Source organism: Trichosurus vulpecula, chromosome 4, assembly GCF_011100635.1.
Source record: "Trichosurus vulpecula isolate mTriVul1 chromosome 4, mTriVul1.pri, whole genome shotgun sequence".
NCBI classification, from domain to species: domain Eukaryota; kingdom Metazoa; phylum Chordata; class Mammalia; order Diprotodontia; family Phalangeridae; genus Trichosurus; species Trichosurus vulpecula.
The window spans coordinates 167,223,678-167,242,647 of NC_050576.1; the positions used below are offsets into that span (position 1 = coordinate 167,223,678).

General features: G+C 38.3%; 1 protein-coding gene across 9 annotated transcripts in view; it reads left to right on the forward strand.

Annotated features, from left to right (window-relative positions):
- Positions 1 to 18,970, forward strand: part of BCAS3 (BCAS3 microtubule associated cell migration factor) — a 772,682-nt gene that overhangs the window by 162,003 nt on the left and 591,709 nt on the right. The gene's annotated exons all lie outside the window — the stretch shown is intronic.

The window sequence follows — 18,970 nt, forward strand, 5'->3', positions numbered from 1 at the left end:
CAGGGTAAAGGCCAATGGCTCAAAAAACAGGGAGATCCAACTACTAGGATTTTCTGTGCTTTTGCTCTGAGACCCTATCAGCACTCAGCTATCCATGGCTTCAGTAATCAAATGTGTGTCTCTTCTGAGAAAGAGACAGGTTACCTCATTCCTACTATGTCTCCACCATAAATTTGTACTTACATCCCACACTTCCTCGTAGTGGTATTTTTTTCTTTTCTCTGAGCTTTTCCAAAAACAAACAAATGTGGAGCTGCTACTTTTGAAAGATTTTATGGTATGGACTTTGAGAACAAAATTAAAATTTCTAAGTTACCATCATTCATTTTCTAATGTGAATAGCTATGGTTTTGGATTTTTGTGTATGTGTGTATGTGTGTGGTGTGGTAGGGGAAGGGGTGGCAGGCACATCCAGAAAATATCCAGGTTTTAGAAACCATGTGCCTGTGTACTGGTCAAGATGAGCTCTGGAGAAGTAATATTAAACTTACCAATAGGTGTCAGTTTCTCCCTTTGTTAGGAATATTCTACAGGAACATTCACCAGACAGAAGACACAGTGAATTACACGTTTGAAGGAAGGAATTGGTTTTAGAATTATTACATAATTTACTTTTGGACTTTTTTAGGGCTAGGTCATAGTCATGAGTAATAGTACCAGATTAAAATAGAATGAACTTAATTGTACATGTATGGTCTAAAGTGAAATAGCTTTAGATCTAATTTGAAAGAAAAGCCATGGAAATATGCAGTAAGACCTAATTTGTATTAAAACTTTGGAATAAGAATGAAACTATCACATTACTCTTTTTTGGTGAAGAAAAACACAAATTATGTATGCTGATGATTTAAAAATTTTGGAGAATCTAAGAACATGATGAGCATAAATTTGGGGGTCTTTTTATCTCTTTTATCCATCTGCACTTTTAGAGTGCTACAATTGGTATATTTAACACAATTTATGTATTTTGCTTTCTCATAAAACTCTTAAGGAATGAAGCCAAATTCTAGTTTAAAAAACCTGAGGTTATACCAAAATAATTTTTAAAAAGTTGTCAATATAATAAGGTAGTCAAATTGTTGATTTTGGATTTTTTCCCTAGTGTAAGCTTTTAGGAAGTTTCCTGTTTTGTAGTTAGATTTTTTCCTCCTCCCCATAAAATAGTTTTGTTCCCATTCTTCTGTGACAGTCTGAGGTCTGAGGAGCAGCAGATACAGTTTGTACTGTCACCAGGACTTTAATTACCTTTATCTTCCAAATTCTGAGAAGGAAAGATAGAAGAAAGGATGTATTTGAAAAAATTTGATAGAATGAAGCACCGAACAAAGCCTGCTTCTCAAAGAAAATAATGATAAATCATTTACACTGTCCAAGGATTCCAACCTCATTTCTCACATTTGTTAACTTTAAATACTTGTTGTGCTGGGGATCAGTGTGAAAGCCTTTAAGCTTTAAGTTATGAAGTGGCTATTTGTGTTTTTAAATGACTTTTTCATTGTAGTATTTTCTCTTGCTTTTTTTTTCTTCACCTCAAAATGGTTAACTGCACACTGGACCCTAGAAATTCTTTCTATTTACACAAGCCTTTGTTTATCTGGTAAATGTGTAATTGTGTTTTTGCAGCACAGGTCCAGCATATTTATTTTTTTTTTTGTTTAGCACAGCAATGTCATTCCAGGTATAGGCCTCACCTATGGTGGCAAGGCATATAGAATTATTGTAGACAAGTAGTCTCTGAATGTGAAGATAAAACTTTTTCTCTTATTATTTTTTTGTTTATCCATCAGTTCAAATGGACGGCAATTCTTCTTCAACACCTGTCAGCAGAGACAAGGCAGACTATCAGATTGTATAGTGTTCATAACTGTCTGTTTCCACTAGCATTCCAACCTTCTCCCTCCTAACAGCCTGGGTACTGTAACCAAGGGAGAGCTTGCATCATGGAAGAAGAGAGCTGGTCCAAAAACGGCTGAGACTTGGCTGTTTGGAACAGTTTTCTTCAAAAGTCTACCTTTCCAGAACTCCTTGAATTCATACTAAAAAAGGGTTTCATTGTAAGCAGTAGGTCTAGGTGGGAAGGTGAATCCTTACACATAGATCTCACTACCTTTCAGATTTGCTTTGGTGCCCTTGACCTCCAGTTAGTCAGGAAAAGAAGTGGCTGGATTTGTCTCCAGATTCTTTAGCCCGAGGAATGTTCATGTTCTGAAGCAGTTCAGTGTGCTTAGTTTGTTCTTTCCATAGACATAAGTGGCATAACTTTTTTTTTCTTCAAATTTAAGAGTACTGAGCATTTCCCCAAAATACTTAAGAGAATTGAGGTTCCCAGTTGTGAAGTTGGTGTGTTTTCTTCCATACAGTAACATATGTGTTTTTGTGGCAAGTAAGAACCAAGTTTGTTTTTGACCCTCTTCTCTCCAAAGTTACAAATTCCTCGTGTAAATCATTCCCAAAATGGCTGTAGGACAAAAGGAATCATGGGGACCATGGTGCCTTGTCTTGGATCAGGTCCCACAGAGATGAGCCTCCTTCTTTTTAGCCCCTCCCTAGGAAGTCTCATAGCAACATCGATTCTGTTCTGGCTGCCTCTTTTGGGCTGTCTAGCCTGAAGCTGCTGTCTTTCAGAGATGAATACATTTGTTTCAACCTTCTGGCAGTGGTGGATGTTCTGTCAGAAGAGGAAGAAAGCATTTTATGACAAGGACAACAACAAAAACATCAAAACAACAGCGAGAACAATAGTGCACTTTCATAGGAAGCTTTATATAGTAACCACTGGCAGAAATATTATCCATCTGGCCCCAAATAGACTCTCATTAAGATGAGGAGGAAGATGATTTCTCTTAAAAGTCACTTTAGAGTGACTCAAGGGCATCAAATTGTTTTAAAATAGTCAGTTTGTGTGTGCCAGTTTGGTTAGCAAATCTCTCTTGGGTTCTTTGGTTGTCTGATAAAAACTTCCCTAGTCAGGTCTCTTTTTCAAACTAGTACTTTTCGACATAGGGCCTTCTATTTCCAGAGAAATCAGAAACCACAAAGTTTGTGAAAATAAAATATCGGGTTGATTTGTTGGCAGTCTTCTTGAATGCCCTCCATCCCTCTTTTTAGCCCCCTTAAGACCCCGGTGCTGTGTATCCTTAAATGTTTCCGTCTTGCTTTCCTTTGCTTGTCTTGCTGCATTGGGTTTTTTTTTTTTTTAAGCCTTTGCTGTGTTCTGTCAGTGGTTCATGGTAGGAAGGAGAGATCTGGAGTTACCAGTCCCTCTAAGAATGAAGTAAGGGACTTTATAAGTGGCAAGTAGCTTATAAAAATCATTTGGACCAAGTGGCTTGAAGCCTATTGTTGGGACTTTTGCGTAATCTTTGCCCGATTAGGATTGTCACATACCTTCAGAATAGGGGTTTTACAGCAGTTTTCATTTGGTCAGATAGAATTAAAGTCCTTCTAGGCTCCCAAACTATCTGATTGAATAGAGAATGTAGATCCTTTTTTTCAACCTCAAATTTTTGTAGATGTGTTTTATTTTTTAAATCAACAAAATTTGCCGCATTATCCCTCCCCCTCTCCCTTCCAGAGAGCCATCCCATGTAACAATGCCCTTTTTTTTTTTTTTAAGAGAACAGAAGAAAAAAGAAGAAAAATGTTTTAGGACCAAGAAGACAATGAAATTTGTGTGTATGAATTTTTAATGCTGACACATTCACAAATGTAAATAGTGCTCTGGCACTACTAATTTCTTGAAATATTTGCAGAGCAGAGTTAAATCATCTATTTAAACTCAGAGTTCAAAAATACCATTAAAACATTATTAATAGTATTTTTTCCCTTTATAATCATGCTCTGTCAGTAATTATGAGGAACTCCTTTTTCAGCCATTGATTTAATGGATTTCATTATGCCGAAATTGAAGACAGCATGGTATGATGAAAAGAGCACTGGCTTAGGAGTCAGAAGAACTGGATTCTAATCCCAGCTCAGACAATTACTGCCTGTATTATCTTGGACAACTTCTTCCTGGAAATCAGTTTGCTCATCTTTAAAATGAGACCTCTGATTCTCTTTAGCTCTAAATCTATGATCTTAGGATCCTTTGTATATATCCTCTTTCCAGGTACCCTAGAATAATGATGGACAAGACTGAGCTTTCATCCTCTGTGGGTTTACAGAGAAGACACATCAAAAATAGTCAGTGAAAAGCAAAATAAAACCAATACTGCAAGGGTAGTGCCAATTCCCAGCAGTAGTTCAAGAGAGGGAGAGCTCACTTTTGGCTGAGGTCAGTAGCAAAGCCTTTTTCCAATATAGACAGAGAGAGTTGGGAGAGCATAGAGACGATGTGTGTGAGCATAAAGATGATTCATAAGAGCATACATCTGTATGACACCCTGTGGAATAGGGCAGGGTAATCACAAATTCAGTGTCTTTGTGAAATGATGATTTTACCCATTTGGCTAGCTATTTAAATGAATTATCAAGTGTAAGAGGTGAATTGGTACCAGACTTAGGGTGATCAGTATGAAGATAAAGCATCTAGACTTATTCTGGTAGACAGGAGGAAGCCTTTAAATGTTTTAGAGGAGGGAGTGATATGATCAGAGTAATTTAGGAATATTAATCTGATAACACGTTAGAGGTTGGATTGGAGGCAGAAGAGACTACAAGATATGAGGGGAGCCCAAAAAAGGTTTAATCAGATTAGTGGGGACATAAGGAGGAAATGCAACAGAAATATCTCTAAGGTCTTTTCTTGTCCCCAAAGTTCTGTTCTGAATTTTTGAAGTGGAATTAATAGGACAACCACCACTTTGCCAGGAGGGAGATTGGAGATATTAGCACGAGATTTTGTGCTGGAGTGATATGAAGAATAGTTGTCATCAGCAGACATAGGGAAATCTAAAAACCAACTTTGGGAGAAATTTGGTGAGTTTTATTTTGATTCTGTTGAGTTTGATGAACTGGTGGGTTGTACGGGAGTAGATGTCTTAGTAGATATTTGGAAATGGTAGGCCTCATGAATGAAGTCAAGACTAGAAATGCAGATTTTGGAGCCAGCTATATGTAGGTAATAATGGAAGTCTTAGCAGAGAGAGCAGCAGTGGGAAGTGACCGTGCATTAGTATGTCCACTCATGCTGGAGGCTTTGAGCAACCAGTTGATTTAGACAGTGAGAAGTCACACAATCAGTCCTGGTATCTTTGAGACTCATTTTGTTAATATGCAGGTACAGAGTTATCAAGTACAGAAAAAAATGGATGAGTTAGGTAGGATTATGGTTGTGTTAAGATTGCTTAATTGCAATATTTTGTGTACCTCAGTGTTTTCTCTTCTGTGATTGTGCATATGTTCTGCTGAGAAAGCACCTATTCCAGGAGGGATTTGCTGTCCTAATTGTTGCTCATGCATATTTAGTACTATTGCTTGTGATGAATTTGTGCTTCCCTGGTTCAGATGAAGGTACAAATGTGATTGGTGCCTTTTGAGGGGAGCTCCATCCTTTGAAAGGTCCCTTAATTGCTAGTCCCTTATAGCTAGCCCCAGCTATAGGAGTAGATAGGATCTTGTATTGGGGATCCTTGAAGAGTTTGGCTTTTGTTTCCTTCAATTAATTCAGTGTATTTCATTGAGTCTTACTAGGTGCTAAGCCCCAGGCCCAAACCCCTATTAGGCGCTAAACCTATGTGGGTGTGGATTGGTAACTAAGGTTGGGCCCAAGGTGGGGCTAACTAAGGGAGGCCTGATTAGATCTTTGCTCCTAAGTTTGCCCCAAACCCCTGATTACTAGGTGCTAAGCCTTTGTGGGTGTGAAGCTCCCATGGTCCTATGGGGAAGTGCTAACTCCAGAGCCAATCCTAGGAGCCTAAGTTCTGGTCGCTCAGATGACGTTTGATGTCTTCTGAAACTGTATAAAAAAAGGGAAGACAGAGTCATTTGCTCAGGGCTCTCACTCTTGGTGGTGTGCTGATGTAGTTAAGAGCCCTCCAGCTTGCCCGGTTGTCCGGACTTGGTTTTCTTAGTAACTACGAATTGTGTTTAGTCTGTTTGTGATTTGTTTGCTCTGAAGTTCAGGGTGCTGGCTTTTTCCCCTGAACTAAGTGAGTGATATTTGCATGCTGGATTAAAGTAAGCTTGTTAACCCCTTAACGTTGCTTTCCTTAGTAAAACAGATCAAAAGAACCTATGTTTGCAGCGTTCTTGTTGTTGGGCTTGTGTTGGTTTTTCACCCCCACAGCAGCTGCTAGCCAGATTGTTGAAACAGATCTCCAGAGGAGACGGAGCATAGAAAGTAGAGATAGATAAGAATAGAATCTGAGGTTGCAACTTCAGTTCAGGGATGGAAAGATGGAGCTGTTTTCCCTTGAATTTTTAGTGGCAATGAATCTCATTTATAGTGCCCTAATCAGTCTTGTCTCTTTGTCATGGCATTAAACATAAACTGTCTTAGATTTTTCTCTTTTGTCAAAAAACAGGTTTGCCTATGTGATATTATGTTGATGCTATTGATGATTCTCAGTGAACAACGACCTTTATAAAGAGATCTATCTTCTCTGAATTCTGTTGTGGTTTCAGTAGAATTATAATCAACAGCTCTGTAGCACTCATTCTCAAGGCCACAGAATAATGCTGATCCTATTTAATTTGGAAAATGTATTGTGTTTCTCTACCCTTCCTCAAACCTCACCCTCGACCTCTGCTCTTGGTGGGGGGAGGGGTGGTGTTTATGTTTAACCCACTATTTGGCCAAAATTCCAGGTTAATCCCAAGCATTCTTACCTAGTTGCAAGTTGCACACGCCCATGGTAGTATGTACCATAATAGCACTGGGTGACAGACAGATAATTGACCCTAGTATCTTGCAGGACATTGGCATGTTGATTGGATAACCAAAAGGGGAATATTGCCACACATTTCATACTTCTACAAACAGGTATTGGTGGTCTGCCAGTGAGGTTGTAACAAGACCCAATCTTTTTTGAGAAGCCCTTATAGAATGACAAAAAATAGCCTAATTACACAGCTTAATGGGAATCATTAGATCATCAGACTGTATAAAATAGTTTGAAAAGCTGCTGTTCAACACAATTCTAAGCTCCTGAGGTGTGTGTATGCAAATACAATGCTTGGACTGTAAGAGAAGTAGGGACAGCTCTGCTCATCAGTGTAGCTATCTTGGCATTTTGTGCCAGGTAAGGGAGGGAAAAAGCAGAGAGATCCGATAGGGACTTGGGAAAGGAAGACAGACAATATGATCCGAAAGGAGACACTTTTGTCAGTGATGACATAGAAAAGGTGGACAGGAGCAGCTTACTGATGTTGCCGTTTTACTGGGAACTGAAAACCCAAGCAAGATGATGGAAACAAAAGGCAAAGGCTGATAGCTGCCATTAGCTCAAATTTTCAGAACCTCTAGATACGTAGCCCCAAATGAGCACGTGCACAATTGTGGAGCCTCCTGGGTTATCCTGTGTACTTACCTTGAAGAAATGTGTGTTTCTTGTATGGCATTTCCTTTTCAAAATTTTGATTTTGATGAAACTGTTAAAGAAACTGTTAAATAGCACTTAGATTTAAATTATTCATCAATGATTCACATCCTTTTAATAGGATTCATTTTTCCATTTGATTTATACCAGGAAGATGTATGTATAGGCACACACATATACTTGTGTATGTTGATTGGTACATAGACATATATTATATGTGTATACTCATGCTGTAAATAATCACTTCATATTAATTACCTTTAAGTTACAGGTCTCATATATTTTAGCTCTTTTCTCTTATTGTTGGTAGTTTCGTTCCTGTCTGATGCTAAATCAGAAGGAAATCTTAATTATAAGGTTCGGTTTGGATAATTGAAGGTTTTGTTTGTCCACTTCCAAGGTAAGAAAGAATCCCTTTGCTTTTTGAGTGCAGGCAGAAGAATTTTGCAGCCTTAATGAGAAGATTTTGGTCTATTCACTGTCAGAAGTACACCCAGGTTATCTTATTGAGATTCCTATACCCATATACAGGAATGTGGCGGCTTTTAGGCATGTAAGTCAATTTATCAGTTCTCTTTAGATTTAGTCTAAGTCAATAGGCATTTAATAAGTGCCTACTATGTGAAAGGCACCATGCTTAGTCCAAAGTTATAATTAAAATGGACCAAGAACAGTTGAAAATGGAGTGATAGCCCTTTGGAATATATGCACACTTTCCTAAGCCAAGAAGGTGTCACTTTATCATCAACAATGCCAAAGTCTGTTAAAATTTGATGTTAGGATTTTGCTCATTATTTAATATTATAGTTTAATCTGTAGTTAATCCTGACGTGACAAGGATTTTGGTTTGCTATTATTTCCAAGATTTCGGGGAAGTTAGCCAAGATATACCAGGCTACAGTGTCTAAAATAATGACAGGAAAATAAGATACGTTTTACATAATGTGCAAGTCAGGGTAATAAGTTTTGGCTAGCTTTCTCTGTAGTACTACAACACTAAAAGATTGTAACATTTGTTTATGATAGATAATATTTTATGGAGTTTTGAGATGCCTCTTCCCTAGATCCACAGGTTAGATCAAAATTGAGCCTATCCCTTTACTTCTGCATTCCTCATTCAGAGACTCCAGTTAGCTTTCCTTAGATGACCAGACACAGGTATAGAACTATTTTCCTGCTGAGGCTCTTTGCCCACTCTACTTTGTTTCTTCCTCTTCACAATTTTCACCAGTTTGCTTTTTTGTTTTTTTTTTTTTTTTCCTCAGAAGTTTTGTTTTGTTTTTTGGTCTGGGCTATTGGTTCTACTAAAATTTTTTTTAATTTAAATTTAAATTTATTTATTTATTTAACATATTTAGTTTTCAGCATTGATTTTCATAACAGTTTGAATTACAAATTTTCTCCCCATTTCTACCCTCCCCCCCACTCCAAGATGGCATATATTCTGGTTGCCCTGTTCCCCAGTCAGCCCTCCCCTCTATCACCCCACTCCCCTCCCATCCCCTTTTCCCTTCCTTTCTTGTAGGGCAAGATAAATTTCTATGCCCCATTACCTGTGTATCTTATTTTCTAGTTGCATGCAAAAACTTTTTTTTTTGTTTTTTGAACATCTGTTTTTAAAACTTTGAGTTCCAAATTCTCTCCCCTCTTCCCTTCTCACCCACCCTCCCTAAGAAGTCAAGCGATTCAACATAGGTCACATGTGTATCATTATGTATAACCCTTCCACAATACTCATGTTGTAAAAGACTAACTACATTTTGCTCCTTCCCAACCCATCCCACTTTATTGAATTTTCTCCCTTGACCCTGTCCCCTTTCAAAAGTGTTTGTTTTTGATTACCTCCACCCCCATCTGCCCTCCCCTCCATCATCCCCCCCCTTTTTTTAATCTTCCTCCCTCTTCTTTCCTGTGGGGTAAGATACCCAATTGGGTATGTATGGTATTCCCTCCTCAAGCCAAATCTGATGAGAGCAAGGTTCACTCATTCCCCCCTCACCTGCCCTCTTCCCTCCTCCCACAGAACTGCTTCCTCTTGCCACCTTTATGCGAGATAATCCACCCCATTCTATCTCTCCCTATCTCCCTCTCTCAGCATGTTCCTCTCTCATCCCTTAATTTGATTTTATTTCTTTTAGATATCTTCCCTTCATCTTCAACTCACCCTGTGTCTGCTCTCTCTCTCTTTTATACACACACACACACACACACACACACACACAGATATATACATACATACACATTCACTTATATATATACATAAACATAGATGTGTGTGTGTGTGTGTGTGTGTGTGTGTGTGTGTATATGTATATATATATATATATATATATATTCCCTTCAGCTACCCTAATACTGAGGTCTCATGAATCATACATGTCATCTTTCCATGTAGGAATGTAAACAAAACAGTTCAACTTTAGTAAGTCCCTTGCAGTTTCTGTTTCTTGATTACCTTTTCATGCTTCTCTTGATTCTTGTGTTTGAAAGTCAAATTTTCTATTCAGTTCTGGTCTTTTCACTGAGAAAGCTTGAAAGTCCTCTATTTTATTGAAAATTCATATTTTGCCTTGGAACATGATACTCAGTTTTGCTGGGTAGGTGATTCTAGGTTTTAATCCTAGCTCCATTGACCTCCGGAATATCGTATTCCAAGCCCTTCGATCTCTTAATGTAGAAGCTGCCAGATCTTGGGTTATTCTGATTGGGTTTCCACAATACTCAAATTGTTTTTTTCTGGCTGCTTGCTGTATTTTCTCCTTGATCTGGGAGCTCTGGAATTTGGCGACAATATTCCTAGGAGATTTCTTTTGGGGATCTATTTGAGGAGGCAATCTATGGATTTTTTCAATTTCTATTTTGCCCTGTGGCTCTAGAATATCAGGGCAGTTCTCCTTGATAATTTCTTGAAAGATGATATCTAGGCTCTTTTTTTGATCATGGCTTTCAGGTAGTCCAACAATTTTTAAATGATCTCTCCTGGATCTATTTTCCAGGTCAGTGGTTTTTCCAGTGAGATATTTCACATTGTCTTCCATGTTTTCATTCCTTTGGTTTTGTTTTATAATATCTTGATTTCTCATAAAGTCACTAGCTTCCACTTGCTCCAATCTAATTTTTAAGGTAGTGTTTTCTTCAGTGGTCTTTTGGACCTCCTTTTCCATTTGGCTAATTCTGCCTTTCAAGGCATTCTTCTCCTCATTGGCTTTTTGGAGCTCTTTTGCCATTTGAGTTAGTCTGTTTTTTAAGGTGTTGTTTTCTTCAGTGTATTTTTCATTATTTTTTTGGGTCTCCTTTAGCAAGTCATTGACTTGTTTTTCATGGTTTTCTTGCATCCTTCTCATTTCTCTTCCCAATTTTTCCTCTACTTCTCTAACTTGCTTTTCCAGATCCTTTTTGAGCTCTTCCATGGCCTGGGACCAGTTCATGTTTTTCTTGGAGGTTTCTGTTGTAGGCTCTTTGACTTTTGTTAACTTCTTCTGTCTGTATGTTTTGGTCTTCTTTGTCACCAAAGAAAGAATGCAAAGTCTGAGACTGAATCTGGGCGCGTTTTTGCTTCCTGGCCATATTCCCAACCAACTAACTTGACCCTTGAGTTTTTCAGTGGGGTATGACTGCTTGTAGACTAAAGAGTTCTATGTCCCACGTTTGGGGGGAGGTGCCAGCTCTGCCACACCAGCACTACTCCTTCCCCAAGAACCCCCAACCCGGACTGGGCTTAGATCTTTAGCAGGCTGTGCACTCCTGCTCTGATCTGCCACTTAATTCCTCCCACCAGGTGGGCCTGGGGCCAGAAGCAACAACAGCTGTAGCTGCCCCACCTCCGGTGCCCCCGGAGCTGGAAGCCGAACCGCGAACTCCTTCCACTCCCGCAGCTTTTCCCGCTAACCTTCTCCGCTGTCTTTGGTGTTTGTGGGTTGAGAAGTCCGGTAACTGCTGCAGCTCACTGATTCAGGGCGCTAGGGCCCGCTCCGCCCGCCTCCTGGTCTGGTTGGTCCTTGCCGCTCATGCTGGGCTCTGCTCTGCTCCTCTCCCAGCTCCCAGCTCCGTGTGGGATAGACCTCACCCAGAGATTATCCAGGCTGTCCTGGGCTGGAGCCCTGCTTCCCTCTGCTGTTTTGTGGGTTCTGCAGTTCTAGAATTTGTTCAGAGCCATTTTTTATAGGTTTTTGGAGGGACTCAGCTGGGAGCTCATGCTTTCTTTTCTATAGGATTACAGATGCCCATTGTGAAGGTGGCCACATTGAAAACAAGGAACAAAAATAACATCTTAATATTTTGTTTACTATTTTCAGAATTTATGAGCTTGGCTGGTGATATTGTTTAGTCATTTGAAGTTTTTTATTTGCAGATCTGTAGCTCTTGTCACAAGAGATTTTTAGTCTTAGGGAATAATTTTTAAAATTTAATAGAAAGATCATTTTTATTTTAGTTAAATATAAAGAAGACAAAGTGTAAGATGACCATCGCATCTATTAATTTTTTTTTTGTTGGGGGGAAGGCAGGGGGGTTGGGGTTGAGTGACTTGCCCAAGGTCTCACAGCTAGTAAGTGTGTCAAGTGTCTGAGGCTGGATTTGAATTCAGGTCCTCCTGACTCATGGGCCAGTGCTCTACTCACAGTGCTACCTAGCTGCCCCACATCTATTAAATTTTTAAAAAACTCAAACCAAATATAAATCTAAAAAATGCATATGAAAGTAAAAAATCTGTCCATAATCAGATAGTCTTTTGAAATAATCGTATTGTTGAATTTTCTGGTATCTGATTACCCTTCATTCTTTAAATATATTTTCCAAGTTTTAGAAAAATGCATAAAGGCTTAAATTCCTTTTAAGAAATAAATTTTGAAAATTTAGAGAATAAATAGACTGTTCTATGAGATGCAATGAGCATGCACAGCCTTCTCAGAAGTAAAATTTATCCTTAAATAAACTTTTATATGACACTCTTTGTATGACACAAATGGGTTATTTGGTAGGTGGAGTATCCTTTTTGAAATATTCTCCCCAGAACCTACTCGGGATACATTGTACAGGGGGAAAACATTGATTCTGGGGTCAACAGACCTGAATTCAAATCCTGACTCTGGTTTTTATTACCAGAATTACCTTGGGCAAGTCAGTTGATTTTCCTGGGTCTCAATGTCCTCATCTGTAAAATGAAAATATTCTACTTTGGCTTCTGAGGTCCTTTCTAGGTCTCTAACTATGCCTCTATGGTCTATTTTTTATAAAGCATGCTTAGCAAACAGCTGCCTCCATAAATAACTAATTAAAAATACTACGTTCACCATTTACTGCAGATGTAAAATGCAAATTCTTTTTGGCATCCCCTTTTTAAAAAGTGATCTGGCCCATTTGCATAGACTGCCAGTGAGTGCCCCTAGAGGATATAGTAAGACCAAGTGCTACCAAGAGGCATTTAAATCAGTTTTTGTCAGATGTGCTCATGTTCTGTGTTTTACCTCTTGATAAGGGCCAACTTTCCAAAAGGCCTCCATCTGTAATTGGAATGTGTTCTAGTGGCTTGTTAAGTACTTGCATGATTGCCTATGCTTTTGGAAGGACTTTCACTTAGTGCTCTTCTCTTGGATGACCTCTGTATAGCTCCATTTAAACTTGGAAACTTTGGTCCTTCAGACAGCTAGCCCTACCTTCTCACTCTGCTAGTGTTCATTGTAAACACATTAGAATTATGCCCGAGATTGCAGAAGATCTGTTTTTTTCTTTGGTTGTTTTCAAAGTTTAGTAGAGGTAAAAGTTAATCTTTTGCAGGGTCACGCTTGTAAGGATTGGATAATGAAGTGAGCACAGGTCACATTGTCAGCCCTTTCTTTTGCTGAGTGGCTGCTGTTCTGCTGACTCCAGTGCTAAGTGGGGTTTTTTGGAGAGAAAGAAAACAATTTGCTTTTCATTCCAACATTGTACAGCCCTGAGGTGCACTGTGTTTCCAGTTAAGCAGCCCCAAAAGTGGAAATGGAAAATGGTAAATTGTACTTGGCTTTTCAGGGATTTTTTGCAGTAGAACAGAATTTATGAAACATTTTTGACATTTAAGACAGTTAAGGTCATTATTGGACTATATTGAATGTAGGAGATATATTAACTACTTAAATATAGGTGGTTCCTTCTAAGGTAATGATAGAATCCTCTGAAAACAATATTTATAATAAATGCCATCTCCTCACAAATTATGTATAAAGCTCATCCTGACCACTAGAAAGTACTGTATTTTATGTTAGAATAGAATGGGACATGGATTGATCATATGATTTCACTGGTTAAGTGAACCCTACGGTGAGGAAGCACCTTCTACCAATGTAGATTAGCATCTTTTTTGCCTAGAGAATTGAGATGTTAAATGACTTGCCCAGGGTCACACAACCAGTGTATATCTGAGGTGGGACTTGAACCCAGGTCTTCCTAACTTTGATGCAACTCTCTTTGTATTGTCATGCAGCCTCTCAAATTTTTCATGCTAGAAATAGAAATATATTTACGTCAACCCCAATTTTTGTAACTCAAAAAATTGTTGATGAAAGAATTTTGTATATCAAAAGCACACTGGATTCTAGCTGTCAAGAGACTAGAATTCTTGTCCTGACTAATGTACTAACTAGATCTGAGTTTCAGTTGTCTAGGCTTGTTTCCTCATTTAAAAAATGAGATTGTTGGATTAAATTAGATCCCTTTTATCTTTTTTTTCGTCTTAAAGTCCAGCTCCTCTGCCTCTACACATGATCCATCCCTATTGTTTCTGCTGCTCAATTGTCCCCACAATTCTCTCCTTCCCTCCCTCCCTCATTTCTTTCCATCCTCTCTTTCTTTCTTGCTTTCTCTTTTTTCCTTTCCTTCCTCTTTTCTTTATTCTTTAATTATCCTCTTTTTCTTTCCTTCGTTCCTCTTCTCTCCTTCTTCCTTGGGGCTAAAATTAAGGTTGCATGTAGAGGAGTGTGGCAAGTAGAAAGTTTGTCACTTCGTTGGAAACTTCTCCAGTGAAGAAAGGAATGGGGGATAGTGTCAAGGGATTTTTAGGTGTTGAGATATGGAGAAGAGAAATCTGGTTTATAATAGTCTTTTATTTTTTGGTAAAATAATGAGTTTAGTTTCCTTTTCCTAAACTGCAGATCTGACCGTGTCACTTCCCTAAATAATAAATTCCACCAGCTTCTAATTGGCATCAAATATAATTTCCTGCTGGACTGCTTATGCTTAGCCAAGAAGTTTTGGGAAGGAAATAGTGTGGGAGGCTTGAGAAGCAAAGAGAAGAGGTGTTCATTCAAGTAAGAAAATGTTTGTTTCTTGCTTGAGTGAGGCATACAAAATATATTGTGTGCATTTATAAGTAATTTAAATTACTTCACTGTTAATTAAAAATTAATCTATGTTATCCATAGTATGGATAGCATATAATAAAAGACTTTAGTTATTCCAAGAGAGATATTTTATGTTTGTTTTTATATGAGTATCATGTCTATTACTATAAACATTAATGCTAATTTTATCAGGAGGTCTATCTGGCAACCTTACTGATCTGTAACAAATGCCTAAACTTTGAAGTGAGTGAAGCAAATTCAGTGAGGAAAATTGCTATCACAAAGCTTAAACAGTTTACTTGGTAGGAGGATTGTAGAGCTGCTTTTAGGTCCATTACTATAAGAATAGCATGTGATAAGAAATTTAACATGGCACTTTGGAAAATATATTGACTTTTCAGTCAAAGAATTTGGGTTTTAATACCATTTCTGCCACTTACCACCAGTTTGACCTTGGTCAAATCACGTGACCTCTGTAGTTCTCAGTTTCTGCATTTCTATAGTTAGGGAATTGGGTTAGAGCAGGTGTGGGGAACCTATGACTCAAGGCCACATGTGGACCTCTAGGTCCTCAAGTGCAGCCCTTTGAATGAATCCAAACTTCACAGAACAAATCCCCTTAATGAAAAGATTTGTTCTGTAAAACTTGGACTCAGTCAAAAGGCAGAATCCGAGGACCTAGAGGTTTAAGGCCGCAGGTTCCCCACCCCTGAATACAGGGTCTCTAAGGTGATTCTATAGAAAACTATTATTGAAGGCAAATTAAAATTATAAAATACAGATAGAATTATTAAAATACCTGTATTCTGTGGTCTTCCTGGACCAAATAACCCTGTGCATCTCAGTAGTTTCTGCAGCTGGCATTTGGTTACAGTGCTGTACAGTTATTTAACATCTGTAATCTGATAACTGGAGTCAACTTAGAAAGGTTTAATTAGGGTTAGGAAAGTATGAAATAAAAAATTTTATGAAAATTTATTATTTTTATTTAAAATTTTTTTTTGGCATTGTTTCAATTTCCCCCTTTATTCCTCTTCCAGAGACCAATTTTACATAACTTTTTTTTTTTTAAAGAAAAAGAGGAAGAAGAGAAAAACTATCAAAATGAATCAATATGTGGAGGAAAGAACCATGAGAATATGTGCAGTTTTGCTCCTTGTAGACCCCCTACCTCTAGAATGAACTGACCAGAGGTCTCTTCTCATATCTCTTTTTTGGGACCAAGCTTGTTCTTTGTAATTTTCAACAAATATCTAATTTTTGTGTTCATCTTTTCATTTCCAGTGTTTTATTCATTGTGGACATTGTTTTCTTGGCTCTGCTTACTTCCCTTTTCATCATGTCATATAAGTCTCTTCATACTTCTGTTACCATCACATATGGTAGTTAAGAGATAATTGGTGACTCTGGAGAGAGCAGTTTGAGTTGAGTGAGGACAGTTGCCAGATCACAAAGGGGATTGGGGTGATTGAGAGGAAATTAATTTTAGGTAGTAAGTGTAGACAGCTTTTTCGTGGACTTTGCATGAGGAAGGGAGAAGAGCTAAAACACTATAGCTCTAAGGGAATGTAGGCTTGTTGTAAAAGTTTTTGAAGGTTGAAGGAAATTTGGGCATGTTTGAAAGCTGAAGATTAGAGAGAGAGAGGATGAGAGAAAATTATTGAGGATGCTGCTTAATTTGCTGGAGAACATAGAAGGGGATGGCTTCAAGTGTACATTTATAAGGGTTGGCCTTCACAAGGAGAAAGGCTGCCTCAGTGTCACAGACTATGGGAAAGAACAGAATGAGGGATGATGTTAATGGGTATTTTAAGGAAGAGAAAAGGGAAAGAAAGAATTCATGTTGAATGACCTCAGTTTTCTCATTTAATTAAGAGAAAATATCTTCAGTTGAGAAAGAGATGGGAGGGGGAGATGTGAATAGACAACTTGAGGAAGAAAGAGAAGGTAAGGATTAGGTAGCTGCAGGGGATCCCTCACTGTGGAGATTGCCTTCACCAGTGGAGATGAGCAATTCATGTGTACCTTGTTTTAGAGCGCTGCCCGAGTTGCTGAAATCTGGCATGACTTGTTTACTTGTGTGTCACATGCAGGATTTGAACCCAAGTTTTCCTGATTCTTAGGCCATTTCTCTAGTCCCTCTGCTCCACTACCTCTCATCTCTCTTGTACAACTGAGGAAGTTAAGGTACTTCACCTGAATTTTTTTCTCATGTTCTTTAAGCCTACAGGAAGAGGAACTCCCACAATTCTTTTGGTTTGCCCATAGAGTTATGATCTGGTGGGCTGATGGGAGGTGCAGGGGCTTGGTTTCAGATGAATAATTCACTTCTGGACCCCTGCAGATATTTCTTTGGCCCTGCTTTGTAAATGGCTAAAGTCAGTTATTCATTAGCAAGGTAAAAAAAACGCCTAAATAACATCACCTAAGTTAAACTGATTCAGATTTCTTGAGAGAGGACGATAGTTTAACTCATAGCCAAGAGACTTTGAAATAGAAGAACCCATTTATATTTACAAGCTAAAAGAGCACTGTATTTTTCTCCTTCTTAATAGCCTCCTGCTACCCCCATATCACACAAAGCTCAGGAAGGTGACAGCATTTTTAACATCTGTCTTAATTTTGGGCTGAATTTTATGTCCTTGACTTGATGTCCCTACATTCCGCCCCCCCCCCCCCCCATTTATTCCTTCCAACAGCTGTGGTTCTGTTATAAGGGAAAATTTAAATGTGTGTAGTTTGGATATTGGTATATTCCCTTTGTTCTCAAATGAATAATTGTATTTATTGTTACAAAAGTATTTTCACTTCATGAAAGGCCATACTTGATTAAAAAGAAAACTGTGATTTGACTGGCATGTATCTTCAGGATTTGCTTGTGCAAAAACACATAGGCTTCTGCTAGAAAACAAAACCTTTAAAGCTGGTTTCTGCCCTTCCAGCCTCACATTTGTATTATCTTGTGATAAATATGGGTTTCCTGTTCCTTTCATAATCAGGACTTCAGACTATATTCTGCGGGCTCATTAGATTTTTATTCCCAAATTCCAGCAACACTGTAACCAGTATTTCTTGAACATCAGTATCTCCTCATTTTATGTCCACAGAATTGTTAATAGCTGCTTTTTGTTCCTTTAAATCATAGATCAGTTTTTGCTACCAATGATAAAGATACTCGCTTCTTTGGAGGAAAAAAAAATAATGACCCCATTGCTGTGACCTCTTAGAGAATCCCTCTTGGCTAGTCTTCTACTAATGATGGGTTGAAAGTTTGCTTAATGATTGACTTATTTACTCTGTAGTCAACTAGTAAGGAAGATAGACATTGATTAGGCACTTCCTCTCAGGATCAATAAGAGATTGGAAAATCCTGCTCAGTAGGGTACTGTAAGATATATATTGTCTGCAATGCCTATTACAGCATTTCCATGCTTTTCCTTGGCTTTCTTTCTTTTGTCTTTATCTCTTTCCTTCCCTCTCTTCCCTTCTTTGCTTTCAGTTGCCATTTAAAAATGAGTCCTTGTCAATAATTAATTTCTCTTGATTATGTAGTGGTATGAAAAAAAACAGTAAAGAAATTCAATCTCCAAACTGAAGCACAAATATTTAGCTTTATCATCCTTGTGCACATTGGAGACAATTGTTTAAGGGACCAGCCTGTGCTCATGAGAAGCATCCTACACAATCAATAAATCAGCATTTACAGTACTGTTTTTATTCTTTGTGAATACTTTACATTGTCTTATGTGCTTCTCCATACTACTTCAGTCGTTTTATAGATGAGGACATCAAGGCTGAGAAGGAGGAGCATTGTCTAGACCAACAAGGGAAGTTAGTGGTAAAGCTGGGAGTTTTCAGTCTCTCTGATTGTAAACCCTTGTGCATTTGTTGACTGATCTAATGTTTCATTGTTGGTGGAACTGGGTAAGGGTATGTAGGTTTTTCCAGGACTCTTAGTTCTGTGCTGCCAAGAATATTGAATTAAATCTTGCTGATTGGAGGGAAACAAACCTAGATTTGGTGTTGCTATTAATAGTCAGGACAGGAAGCACAGGAGATGAAATTGAATGCTAAGTGTAAATGCACAGGCTAGATGAATGATTCTCCACCATCCCTCTACCAAGAAAGCTCTTTCTATGTTTCTGCCTCAGTTTCCTTTTTGCTTCTGTTCCA